This window comes from Polypterus senegalus, chromosome 12, assembly GCF_016835505.1.
Source record: "Polypterus senegalus isolate Bchr_013 chromosome 12, ASM1683550v1, whole genome shotgun sequence".
Lineage (NCBI taxonomy): Eukaryota > Metazoa > Chordata > Cladistia > Polypteriformes > Polypteridae > Polypterus > Polypterus senegalus.
Genome location: NC_053165.1, coordinates 131,952,911 through 131,967,127, shown reverse-complemented (window position 1 = coordinate 131,967,127; position 14,217 = coordinate 131,952,911).

Here is a 14,217-nt window from a genome sequence, read left to right as displayed (position 1 = left end):
TGCAGGCTATGGACGTATATATGTACGTAAGTAGGATCCAGTTAGCGTTGGGAACCCGTGTACCAAATTTCTTGAAGATGGGCCCATAAGTAACAAAGACCGTTACATTGGTTTCGGTTAGCGCAGGGAAGCCTCCTACCAAATTTCGTGAAGATGGGGCCATAAATAAGAAAGTTCAACATGGTGGATGTTGTCGACCGTTATGACCGTTACATGTAGAATTTCGAAATGAAACCTGCTTAACTTTTGTTAGTAAGCTGTAAGGAATGAGCCTGCCAAATTTCAGCCTTCTATCTACACGGGAAGTTGGAGAATTAGTGATGAGTGAGTGAGTGAGTGAGTCAGTGAGGGCTTTGCCTTTTATTAGTATAGATACAGTAGATATAGATATAGATATACAGTACACATACATATACACACACATACATACAGATAAATATACATATATACACACATACACATACATATACACACATACACACATATACATATTGTAGCGACCCGTGGTCGAGTCTTGAAGTTTTTAAAGCTGAACTCTGCCGTGCACCTCTCCCAAGCTGTCGGCTAGCGGATTGCCAGCGTTATGCACGCAGCTGTACCCAGCTCTTTAAGTATCGAGCACTCGTGTCCCATACACCGCACGACTACGAGTGTCTTGGCAGCACGCAGCTGTGCCCAGCTCCTTAAGTAACGAGCACTCGTGTCCCATACACCGCACGACTCCAAGTGTCTCGGCATTAATTGCTTAGATGAAATCTTAGCAATAAATACAGCTCTGTCCTGTTGTATCCTTTTATTCACAGATAGACAGTAAACAAAGCTCGACATTATTGCACAGCCATTGCCAAGGTCATGCACGAAGACACATTTCACATAACCGGTACTTTTTACAAAATAAATAACCCCGGACGGGGATGACCCAAACCCACCCAACTAATTGAACTCAAATACAACATTATTTACAAGTTAAGAAATTAATAAGTACAACAGGAAAAACAATAGAAAAATCAGTGAATGTACAACCTTCCCACAATGCATCACTCCGGCAGCGCTGACTGCCGGGTCGCTACATAGCCCCCTTCCAAGAGGGTTTAGTGTCCTCACAACCCTAGTCGTTACATTCAAAGTCTATTAAATATCCCGGTCGGCGACGGACACGCTTTGGCCTGCTTGACTTTCAATGTCTGTCTCGACACCGAGTGTGGAGGTTGGAGAGCCACTTTGAGTTCCAATTCCTTCTGGTGCTGGGGCCAATGGGTGGTATGGTGCTAAACGATCTTTATGTAGCACCACCCGTCTGCCCCGTCCAGGCATTCGGACTCGAAAAACAACTTCCGAAATCATGTCCAGAATTTCTCCCGGTCCCTGCCAATGGTGTGTCAGTTTTGGGGACAACCCCCGTTTCCTTTGTGGGCAAAAGACCCACACTTTGTCCCCTTGCTTGAAAGTTGGACCATGAGCCCAAATGTCATATGCCCGTTTCTGACGGGCTCCAGCTCCCGCTAGGGCCTCCCTGGCCAGTTGATGCACGGTGTCCAGCCGCTCTTTTAATCGTCGGAAATAGTCCGTTTCGTGACCGCCAACAAGCTCAGGCTCAGGGGGCGAGCCAAACACCAAGTCCACCGGCGTGGCATCTCTCTTCGAACATCAGCCCCGCCGGTGTGCATTGACTCGATTCCTGAGCGGCTGTCCTATCGCCCACAAGACCAGAGGCAAATGTTGGTCCCAGTCTCTCTGGTGTTGACTAGTTAGGATTGCAAGTTGGGTTTCCAGGATGCGGTTAAACCGTTCGACCAGTCCATCGCTTTGAGGGTGAAGGGGAGTGGTTCTGGTCTTCTTCACCCCCAGCCGCTGACACACCTCTTTAAACAAACGGCTCTCGAAGTTCCGCCCTTGATCACTGTGCAGTTCATTCGGGACCCCGAATCGAGTGAACATTTCATCCAGCAATTTTTGAGCGGCTGTGGAGGCACTTTGATCTGGAATGGCATATGCCTCCGGCCATTTAGTAAAGTAGTCCATCGCCACCAAAACAAAACGATTTCCGGCCTCGGTGATAGGGAAAGGACCCAGTACATCTACCCCAATCCTCTCCATGGGAGCCCCGACAAGATACTGTTGTAGTGGCGCGTGAGAGCGTTGGCCAGGTCCTTTCTGCGCAGTACAAACGTCACAGCAGTGGACGTGCATCTCCGCATCTTGTCGACATCCGGGCCAATAGAATCGCTGCCGCAGCCGACGCACTGTCTTTGCATTTCCAAAGTGCCCAGATCCAGCTGCTCCATGAACCCAACGGAGGACCGTTGTACGTAAAGCCTGGGGAACCAGAAGTTGCAAACGGTCAGTTCCCCCCCTTGGTGCCTGCCATCTTCTGTAGATCACACCATCGTGCAACTCCAGGCTGCCCCACTGAGAATGTAACAACTTGAGTTCCGGCCCCTGGGAAGACACGGTTTGCCAATTCGGGGCATTCCTGGGTCTCCAGCCAACCCCTTACCTTCTCTAGCACTTGGTCGTTTGCCTGTAGTTGCCGTAACTGGTCGATGGTGAATGGTTCCCCTGCTCCATCAGTGTCCTCTAGCCCGGCTGCTGCTGATGATGGTCCCATACCCCTTTCTTCTTGCCGATGGCAATATCGACAGTCGTTGAGTATGCATGGTCGCCTGGAGAGGGCATCAGCATTTGCATGCTGCCGTCCTGGTCGGTGTTGCACCTCGAAATCATACTCCTGAAGTATTTCTATCCACCTTGCCACCTGGCCCTCAGGTTGCGGAAGTTTAACAGCCATGTAAGGCTAGCATGGTCAGTTCGAATCGTAAACTTAGTGCCCAAAGGTAAGGCTTGAAGTGTCGTACTGCCAGGATCACTGCCAATAGCTCCCGCCGGGTAACGCAGTAATTTTTCTCCGGTCGACTGAGGCTGCAGCTATAGTAGGCCACCACTCTCTCTCGGTCTCCCCTCTGGGAGAGTACTGCCCAACCCCACATTACTAGCGTCAGTGTCCAAAATAAAGGGTTGGTTGGGGTCAGGGTAAGCCAGGACAGGTGCACTGGTAGAGCAGCTTTTAGTTGTTGGAAAGCGGCGGGCAGTCCTCCGTCCACCCAAACTGTTGGCCCTTACTCGTCAGCTGGTGCAAGGGGCTAGCAATGGTTGCAAAGTTTTCACGAATCTCCGGTAGTATGAGGCTAAGCCCAGAAAGCTCCGCAGCTCGGTGATGTTGGCTGGTGGGGCCAGTTGCTCACGGCAGTCACCTTCGCTGGGTCGGTAGCCACCCACTCTCGCTAACCACATGTCCCAGAAACTGAGTCTGTCGGAGAGGAGGTTACATTTCGAGGTTCAACCGCAACCCGGCGCTACTGAATGGCTGTCAAGACTTCCCTTAAATTGTGGACAGCCTGATCAAAGTCTCTGGCATGGATTAACAGATCGTCCAGATAGACCACACATCGGGTTCGGGAATGTCTTTTAGGACCCGCTCCATCAGTCTTTCAAAGGTGGCGGTCGTTACACAGTCCAAACGGCATCACCTTGAATTGCCACAGCCCTTGTCCGATGGTGAATGCGGTTTTGGGTCGGTCCTCTGGTGCCAGTTCCACTTGCCAATACCCACTGCGCAAGTCCAAGGTGCTGAACCAACAGGATCCAGCCACATAATCCAATGCATCATCGATGCGTGGCAGTGGGTATGAGTCTTTTCGAGTGACTTCGTTTAACCTCCGAAAGTCCACACAGGGGCGCCAACCCCCCGTTTTCTTCCGTACCATGACCATTGGTGCAGCCCAGGGGCTGTCCGAAGGCTCAATAACGCGTTGGCTGCCATCTCACAAATCATTTCCTCGGCAGCTTGACGCCGCAAGAGGCAATCGGTGGGGCGCAAGCGAATGGGAGCGGCATGGCCAGTGTCTATGTGGTGTTTCACTAAATTCGTTCTAGTACAGTCCTCCTCTCGAGCCGCAAAATGTCCACAAAGTCTCTCAATAGTTGTTGAAGTTGCTCCTGCTGTGGCGCTGCTCAGATGTTCCCCACTTCGACGCCCAATTCCTCTACAGCGGCAACTGTCTCAGCTGATGGGTGGTCGCGTGAGGAAAACCGTTGGGAAGCACTGGTCTGAGCTGCAACATTCTCCTGGGGGTCCTCTTGAGTCTCTGCATCTTCCGAACAACGGTCGGGAGCCGGTGAGCCGTGGTATCCAGGCAAATCCAAGCCAGCAGCCCTTCCAGGACGGTTCCAGCCCGATTGGAGCGACACAGTCTCATTACCTAGGCAGAGGACGGCCCTAGACACATCAACACATGCTCCCCAGTGGGCCAACAAGTCCAACCCAATAATGCACTGGTCTTTAATGTCCAAGCCAGAATTCGTGGTTGGTCTGGCTCGTCCCTACCAACACAGATAACAGTTTCTTTCCGGGCATTACTGTCCGTTCACCCGTAACAGTGCGTAGTTAGCTATTTGTGGGGGTCCAGCCCTCTGGAAGAAGACTAGCTGTTTCTGGCAACACTCCTTTTCTTAGCAAACAAATAGTGGACCCCGTGTCCACTAAAGCACTGCATGGCCGTCCATCAATAGTGCAGTCTAGGTATAGTCCAGTGGAAAATCCACAGCGCCCAACTTTAAAGCAGTCTTTGTTGAGGGGTGCTGAAAAACGGAGCGAGGGTCCCCTCACGGCCTCACCCCGATGTCATTTCCCTGTGGCGATGCTGTACAAGGCAACGGACTTGGGGCAGGGCAATCCCTGGCAAAGTGCCCTGGTTCTCCGCGATCGAAAACAGCAGTCCACTCGTTGTCTCTGTCGGGGGGTTGATGTTGATTGGGCGCGGCTGACCTCCACTACCTCAGACAGGTCCCCTTCCGCCCTTCGTTCAACTGCTCTTGTTAGTCGACTCGGGCGTGGCGTTCGTCTTGTCGGTGACTCAGCCTGTAGTACCTCTTCAACCCGCTCAGCCTCTTTTAGTGCCTCGCTCAAATCTCGGGGTGACGATAGACAGACATGCTGGCGAAGACGTTCTGGTGTGAGGCCCCGCAGGAAAGCATGAAGACTGAGTTCTTCCCTCACTGCTGTCAAGAAAGTAGGGTAACCTTTTCGTATATATACCCTGATGTCAGCGGCAAAGGCTCCTACACTCTCACCTTCACGCCGACGTTGGCTAGTCAGCTTTTCTCTGCTGCATTCTGCTGAAGTTCTTTGTCCAAAGCGACGGGTGAGAGCAGTGGTGAGAGCCTGAAGATCACGACACTCTTCCGATGACAGATCAATGAGTACCTGAAGTGCGGGACCCTCCAAGGCAAGGGCCAAGTGTATCGCAGCTTCCTCGCGGTTCCACTCATTGTGTATCGCGGCCAGATCTACTTGTGCGAGGTATGGTTCTAAAGGAGTCAATCCGCTGTATCGCGGCAGCTTAGCAGGTGACCGTGAGAAGCGGACCGTCCGACTGGTAACCTGGGGTGTTGTTGCGGCAGCCGATGGCCCCTCTGGCCGTGCTCAGAAGATCGCAACACTGTCCGGGGAATACTGGTACCATCAGGCCGGTCTGCCGCTTTCCTCCGCACAGCTCCGCTGATCAGCGCTCTAACGTAACGCTGTTCTCTAAGATGGCACGCTCTAATTCTTCAAGACTCTGTTCCATAACGGCGTCTTCTAAACAGCCCGGTCTCCCACTTCTGACACCAATGTAGCGACCCGTGGTCGAGTCTTGAAGTTTTTAAAGCTGAACTCTGCCGTGCACCTCTCCCAAGCTGTCGGCTAGCGGATTGCCAGCGTTATGCATGCAGCTGTACCCAGCTCTTTAAGTATCGAGCACTCGTGTCCCATACACCGCATGACTACGAGTGTCTCGGCAGCACGCAGCTGTGCCCAGCTCCTTAAGTAACGAGCACTCGTGTCCCATACACCGCACGACTCCGAGTGTCTCGGCATTAATTGCTTAGATGAAATCTTAGCAATAAATACAGCTCTGTCCTGTTGTATCCTTTTATTCACAGATAGACAGTAAACAAAGCTCGACATTATTGCACAGCCATTGCCAAGGTCATGCACGAAGACACATTTCACATAACCGGTACTTTTTACAAAATAAATAACCCGGACGGCGATGACCCAAACCCACCCAACTAATTGAACACAAATACAACATTATTTACAAGTTAAGAAATTAATAAGTACAACAGGAAAAACAATAGAAAAATCAGTGAATGTACAACCTTCCCACAATGCATCACTCCGGCAGCGCTGACTGCCGGGTCGCTACAATATATACATATACACATACATACATACAGATAAATATACATATATACACACATACACATACATATATATATATATACACATACATACATACACACACACATATATATATACACACAGACACATATATATACAGATCTACATACGTATACATATCTACATATACACACACATATATATATATATATATACATATCCACATATATATATACATATATATACATATCTACATATATATATATATATATATACACACACATACATACTGTGGACGATTGCCGGATTTTTTTTCCGGTCCTCACCCCCAGGCCGCCAGGAGGAGCTCTCCCGACAGCAGGATCATGCCCCGAGGTCCAGCAGGGCCTCATGGACTTTGTAGTGTTAATACACAGCCCTGCTGGATAACTTGGGGGCCACCAGGAGTTGCTGTAATGGGGCTTGTGGGCTCTTTTGTGCCTTATGAACCGAGAGTACGTCACGGTCACGTGACGGGAAGGAACGACGTGCTCCCGGGGTGAAGAAAAGGACTGTTTGCCCTGACCCGGAAGGAATAAGGAACTGTGGTCTGATTGGACAGGAACACCTCCGGGTCAGGGGCTATAAAAGGACTAGAAACCAGTCCAGACACTGAGCTGAGCTGGGAGGTAGAGGAGCAAGTGTCTTGGCGAGGAGGAGAGTTGTTAGAAGAGTTTATTGTGTGAGTTTATGAGTAGTGTGGAAGGTGCTTGGTGCACTGTAAAAAATAATAAAAAGTCTTGGACTTTTATCCGGTGTCTAGAGTTGTACCTGAGGGTTCAAGGGAGCACTAGCGCTCCCTACTGCCACACTGGCATAGTCGGCAGGATTCTCTGGCCGTCTGCTGGCAGGGGACCTGTTTTTAAAGTAAATATTGTGTGGGCAGACAACCCTCGGTGGATTCCACATCTTTGCACAGAGGCACCAAACTCACCCTCTACCGAGAGAGCTGCAACTGTGAGCACCATCCCATTCCGATGAACGATGGGCAAGAAGACCGGAAAAAAGAAGGTCAGTCCCAACTGGGTGCAGGGCTTGTCAGATGCTTGGAAGACCTGGACCTACCTGACCAGGAGCGCGGAAGACCGAGAGCTAATTCAGGCCGAGCAAGCCCGGGTAACGCGACTATCAGGACACGGCCAGCGGTCGAGTGCAGCGGATTCCCTAGGTGCTCCGGGGATATCGCCGTAGTGTGGAAGGTGCTTGGTGCACTGTAAAAAATAATAAAGAGTCTTGGACTTTTATCCGGTGTCTGGAGTTGTACCTGAGGGTTCAAGGGAGCACTAGCGCCCCCTACTGCCACAATACATATATACATATATATATATATATATCTACATATATACAGTATATATATATATGTACTGTATATGGCAAAATCCCGCGCTTCAGCAGAGACTAAGTACTGCTTTTAAATTTTATTAAAAAGAAAAGAAAACCTTTTTAAACTGAGGGAAAATATACCAATAACTATCTGTTAAGGATCTCTTTGTATACCACGTTGTCAGTTCAGCAGTCCAGTTGTAATATGACCAAGCTGTGCACTGAGCTTACTTTTGAGAATGTAACGTATAGTTGTCCAGGAGAAAAGCAATGTCGCCTCAAATCAATGGCAACCTTTTGTAGGGTCTGTCCCTGAGACTTATTAATTGTCATCACGAAGCAGAGCCTTACTGGAAATTTGAGGCATTTGAATTGAAATGGAAGATCAGAGGGTATAACGGTGATGCGAGGAATACATTCAGAGTGTGGCTCTGCTGTTTTTGTGTAGCTGCCTTCACACAGCTTCCCCGCTGCTTTATAAACGAACGCCATATAAGACGTTCTGTACTGTTTTATTGTTCGTTTATTACGATTGCTATAGTTATTGTGTAACTATTTGAGGCTTACTTTACTGTTCAGGTACCCATTTCCTTTATTTAATCCGCGGCTAGTACGCTATTTTTTGTTCATTTATTACGATTATAGATATTTATTGATTCCCTTCTTTAGCTGACTGCCTGCTCATATAAGGCGCTCCGCTGGTCTTTTGTGAAGCATCCTTTACACAGCTTCTCCGCTGTTTTATAAACGAACGACATATAAGGCCATCCTTTTTCCTTGCTTCGCCAAGGAAGCTGCCTTTTTATTTAATCCACGGGTTCTCCTCTGTTTTATTGTTCGTTTATTATGATTGTTATAATTCTCTTTATATAGTACGTTGTCAGTTCAGCAGTCCAGTTGTAATATGACGAAGCTGCGCGAGCTCACTCTTGAGAATTGAACGTATAGTTGTCCAGGAGAAAAGCAATCTTGCCTGAAATCAATGGCAAACTTTTGTAGGGTCTGTCCCTGAGACTTCTTACTTCTCATCGCGAAGCAGAGCCTTACTGGAAATTGGAGGCATCTGAATTGAAATGGGAGATCAGAGGGTATAACGGGGATGTGAGGAATACATTGAGTGTGGAGAAACTCTAGAGACAGCGTGTGTATTAACTTGTGGATTTTTCTGTGAGTATTTGGTGGCAGCGTGACGAAGTTGCTTTCGCAAGACTGCGTTAGCTGTGGAGCTCAGCTCGGAGCATATTCTTTTCCTACCTTGTCAATTGTGTAATGCGTTTTTTGAACAGGTTTGATGCATGGAAGTGATCACTCGTACTGCGTTCAGTTAGTTCACGTGAGCTGCTCTCTTGTGTGATGTTGCAATGTCCACGGCTTTATTTAATGATAGCTAAGACCAGGCAGTTAAAAGTTTCTCGCTACAGCAATTTTAACTCCGTTACAAAGTGACCCAAAGTCTCGTTTATACCTCGTGTCTTCTCATTAAACTTTTATCTCACGAATAAAGTATTTGATGAAGGCATGACAAGCGGGAGCGTGTCCATAAACTTAATTTAAATTTACGGTTTACACTGTGCTTTGTTTCTGCAGTAGCTGCACTTATGAATAAGCTTGTATGCGTTTTTCTTCAGCGCTCTTTGGGAGCTCTTCCTTCTTTTCTACGTACTGCGTTCACAGTCAGTTCACGTGATTACGTGGGAGGCGTGATGATGTGACACGCGGCCCGCCCCCACAGCCATCGAGCTAAAGTCCATTACAGTATATGGAGAAAAATAGGTTCCAGTTATGACCATTACGCGTAGAATTTCGAAATGAAACCTGCCCAACTTTTGTAAGTAAGCTGTAAGGAATGAACCTGCCAAATTTCAGCCTTCTACCTACATGGGAAGTTGGAGAATTAGTGATGAGTGAGTGAGTGAGTGAGTCAGTGAGGGCTTTGCCTTTTATTAGTACAGATTAACGGCTTGCCAGATTTCAAAATGATCTTTAGTTGCTCGTTAAAAAGGTGAATTTATTTAAAATTTTAAATAAAATATGATATAATTTCACACTGCATTTTGGTAGATGGGTTAGCTCTGTATTTATTTAGGTCAGGTCAGGTCAGGTTGGGGAGCATGCACTGATGCAGTGTGTTGCCACACGATGAAACAGCTCGGGATCCTGGTGGGCAACCCACCAGGCAGACATGTAGTTCAGTTCCACCCTCCGGAAATGACCCTCTATCTGCTGCAGCCAGGAGTTATGTGGGCATCCCCTTGGCCTGGTCCAGCCACTCAGGTCCTCAACAATGAGGACACTGCAAGCTGGATCACCTTTGGGGAATCTCTAAGAGGTCATTAAAGGCCTGGATCTTGGTTGGCCTGTATTTTTTGAGTGGTATAATTTATTCACACATTTACCTTGTAATTTGTACTGTTTTGTTATATTTTTTAGGTGGCAATGATAAATTAGCCATTTAACTCTGTAAAGAGGATCACTTGTGTTCTGTTTTGCGTTTTGTATTACCACATATTTTAACGCCCATTGCAAGCCCAACTTACCTGGAAAGGGGTCTCTCCCTGAAGGGCCTTTCCCAAGATTTCTTCTATTTTTTTTTTCCTACAAGGGTGTTTTTTTGAGCTTTTTTTTCTTCTCATCTTAGGGAGTCAAGGCTGGCAGGCTGTCAAAAAAGAGGGCCTGTTAAAATCCAGAGCAGAATTCAAGATTCAAGAAATAAATTGTTGTTGTTTTTAGGATTCCTTCAGCTGAGTATGAGACATTGAACATTATTTGAGTCTGAACTGAGTTGAGTATTGGCCTTCTCCCAATATACTGTCAGTTATCAAAAAAGTTCATTAAAGGAACACAGCACCCATAAATGATATTTTATTTATATGTTAATTACACCAAGTGTTTTATATAAGGTGGTCCAGATCTAATTATGCAATTTTCATTACGCTATAACTTATTAAGTTTATTACATAGAAAATCACCCAAAAAATCCCGGACCCTCGAGAAGGGTGCGAACTGATGACATAAAGAATCGTCTTTGCGCCAAACTGGAATTGTCCCCACATAAATCAAAGTCATCCAGATGATCTGGATCTGCATAAATTAGATCTGGACCACCCTGTACTCAGATAATCAGAGAAAACAAAATAATCTCATGCTTTTATGAAGAACAAAGAAAGAAAAGTGTATGCTGTAACAAACGCAAATGGTAACCAATGCTGTACGAAAGCAAGCAATATGAAAAAGTCCATAAAAAATCTAATTTTACTAGTGCCACTTAATCCACATGTCAGTTATCCAGTCACTTGCTCACAATGTGCAAAACACATGCATTTTTTTTCAAAATATTGTTAAATAAATGCTTCTGGAAAAATTTGTCCACATCATTAATAGGAGTTTTTGAATTGAAGATCTGCTTCTCTCCCTCATTCACTAGTCAGGAGTCCTGTCTTTTATTTGTTTTATTTAATGTCAACTTCTGTGCAGTATTGGAAAGCCTGGTTAAAGATTACTGTTCTTGTTATATACTAATATGTGTTTTATTGTTGTAAATTATTTTTTGTTCATATTTTTACTCATGTTTCATGATGTTTGTAATGATGTATTGGCTATTTAACTTAAGAAGGGGAAATTCAGGAGTAGGAGAACATTGTTTGTGAAAGGCCTGTGTAAGTTGTGAAGGATGGCCAGCCATTTAATCCGGCCAATATCCCCAAGCCGCCAGGTGGAGCCCTCCTTGCAGCTTGGAGGTCCCCAGAAGACCAGCAGGGCATCATGGACAATGGAGTTTTTATGCAAAGCCCTGCTGGATGCCGTGGGGGCCACAGGAGGGAGCTGCAGGGAGGGCCAAGGGCCCTGTGACCCGGAGGTTCGTCACAGGAAGAGCGACGGTACTTCCGGGTTGAAGAAAGGGACTATTTACCCTGACCCGGAAGGAATAAGGACTTGTGGACTATTGGGCAGAAACACTTCCGGGTCAGGAGGTATAAAAGGACTATGGGAACTCACAGACAACGAGCTGAGCTGGGTGGAAGGGTGGCAACGCGTCTGGGAGCTGGAGGATTGATTTATTGTGTAGTATTGGTTATTTAATGAGTATTGTGGAGGAGAGTGTGATTTGTACACTGTGGAAACAAAATAAAGTCAACATTTGGACTTTTACCTGGTGTCTGGAGTCGTGGACAGGGGTTCAAGGGAGCGAGAGCGCCCCCTATCGTTCACAAAGTACTGTTATCTTTTTGGATTTTCTGATTTTATTGATTGCTTTGGCTTCTGCCCCAGGTTTTCTCTCATGGACTGTGGATTTGGACTTTCTTACTGTAGGATTGCCTCTTCGGTAACTCTGTTTTCACTTTTTTTGAGTTTTTCCTTCTGTTTTTCTACTTTTTGTTAATAAATCCTTTATTTATAAATGTGTTATGTTTCAGCCAGGATTCCTTCCCTGGCTGGGTTTAAGTTCTTTGTTTTATGTCCTTTTTGTCCATTTTTAATTAGCTTGTTCACATTAGTATTGCGTGAGTTTATTATTTGTATTCTTTGTTTTTCATTCTGTCTATGTATCAATGCCTTGGTGATGTTTCATGTCTCCTGTAGGAGGTCCCCAAGAGGCAGGTCCACTTGCCAGTCATTGGCAGGAAGTACCCTGCACCCTAAGATCTTCCACAGTTCCTGCTGGTTAATTTCAAACATGCCAGAGAATGTTGAGTTAATTGTGTTTTGCTTGATTTGTTGTCATTTCTGGATTTTAGACCTCTTACTCTGTTTTTTGACCTCACTTTGGATATGTGATTTTTGAAAACTGTGTTTGATTGGGAATGCCTTATTGTTCAAGCAAATCCTTTATTTTTTTGTGATTTAAAGTGCTTGTGTTTTTGACAATGCATTTTTGAGGAAATAAAACCTTTTTATTTTTATAAAGTTCAGTGTTTGCCCTTGTTACTAGCCAGGTTTTTCCCTCTAGTGGGCATTTTTGGAACAGCTTTTTGGGACTTATGTAACTCCTAAGTCACAACAATTTGCTTGTCCTTTTGTACACAAACTGGGAGGTTTATCGTCACCCCTGTTCTTGAGGCTATTGTTATATTTAGGGGTCATTTCTAATTATTTTTCCAGGTTGTTAGACCAGAGACCCACAGTTAGTAGATTTGAGACTAGCTGGAAGTCAGCTGCTCTCCGTTGCTGAGTCAATCAGCACCCAGGAACTTAACCCTGTGCTCTGATTGGGTAGCTTCTCAGCCACCCGCCAATAGCGTCCTTTGTATGAAGTCAACTGGGCAAACCAACTGAGGAAGCATGTACCAGAAATAAAAAGTACGCAGAAATCCGAGAACCAGCGAAAAATCCGCAATATATATTTAGATATGCTTACATTTAAAATCTGCAATAGAATGAAGCCGCCAAAGTTGAAACGTCATTGTAAGCCAATCTCCCATTTATAAACTTAACTTAACAGTACATGCTAGCAATGAGAATATTTCCTACCCAACACTCAGTATACATATATAGCTAAGAAAGTTATATTTCATATTAACTTGCAGGGGTAAAGGACTATACCATATTCTAAGTAACTATAAGAGACTCCTATTCTGTTATAGAAATGAAGCTATGCTAACATTAAAATTAAACATTCTAAGATTGGGTCTTGCATTAATCTTTACTTTTTCTATTTTTTTTTCTGTTTTTTCTGTGGTGGTGGTCTCTGCTCCCACCACCTGATCAAAGTCCTATGCAGCGGCCTGTGATGTTTGAACTTTTCAATGAAAGCGAATACCCGCTTGCCACCAGACCCATTGTGCGGAATCTTCTAAGACAAAGCCTTAAATAAAGCCCAATAAAGAACGATTTAAGAACATGTATGTTAGGCAGAGTGCTCACTGGGGGCTGGGTGGTCTTTTGGCCTGGAGCCCCTACAGCTTTCGTTTTTTTTTCTCTAGCTTTCTTTATTTTTTGCTGTGCACCCTGGCTAAGTGACCTTATCATCTTGCATTTCAAGACTTTAAAAAAAAAAAACAATTCTATATTTAAAGACTCTTTAATTTCTCTTAATTATATATTTATCTCATGTAAATGTGCATTATTTATTTTTTGTATACCATTTATGCATTACTTTTCTTTTCTAATTTTAATTTGTTTTTCTTTGCATCTAACTACTTGTTTGACATTGTATAAGGCACTTTGAGTGACATCTTGTGTATGAAAATGTGCTATAGTGATAAAAGTTGTTTGTTTAGCACCTTGTCTGCTTCGACTCTGTAACTCTGTAGTTTGTTCCAAATTCCCACAATTCTTTGTGTGAACAAACAGTATTTGGCTTTGGTTTTACAGTAAACATACTTGCCCTTAATTTCCACTATTATCTGATTTTTGAGATTCACAATAGAGTCAAAAGAATTCTGGTGGATCAACTGTATCGATGCCGCTGAGTATTCTGAATTCCCCACACAGCCTTCTCTGCTCGAGACTGGCAAGGTTAAATTCCCAGAGGCTGCCATAGAAGGACGTGCCGTTTAGTCCTCAGATGCACTTTGTTGTTCTCCTTTGTGCAACTTTGAGTGCTGCTGTGTTTTTTATGTTGTCTGTTGACCACACAGTACTCCAGATGGGACTGAATTGTACATAATAAAGTCCTTTCATTTAGATTTCAA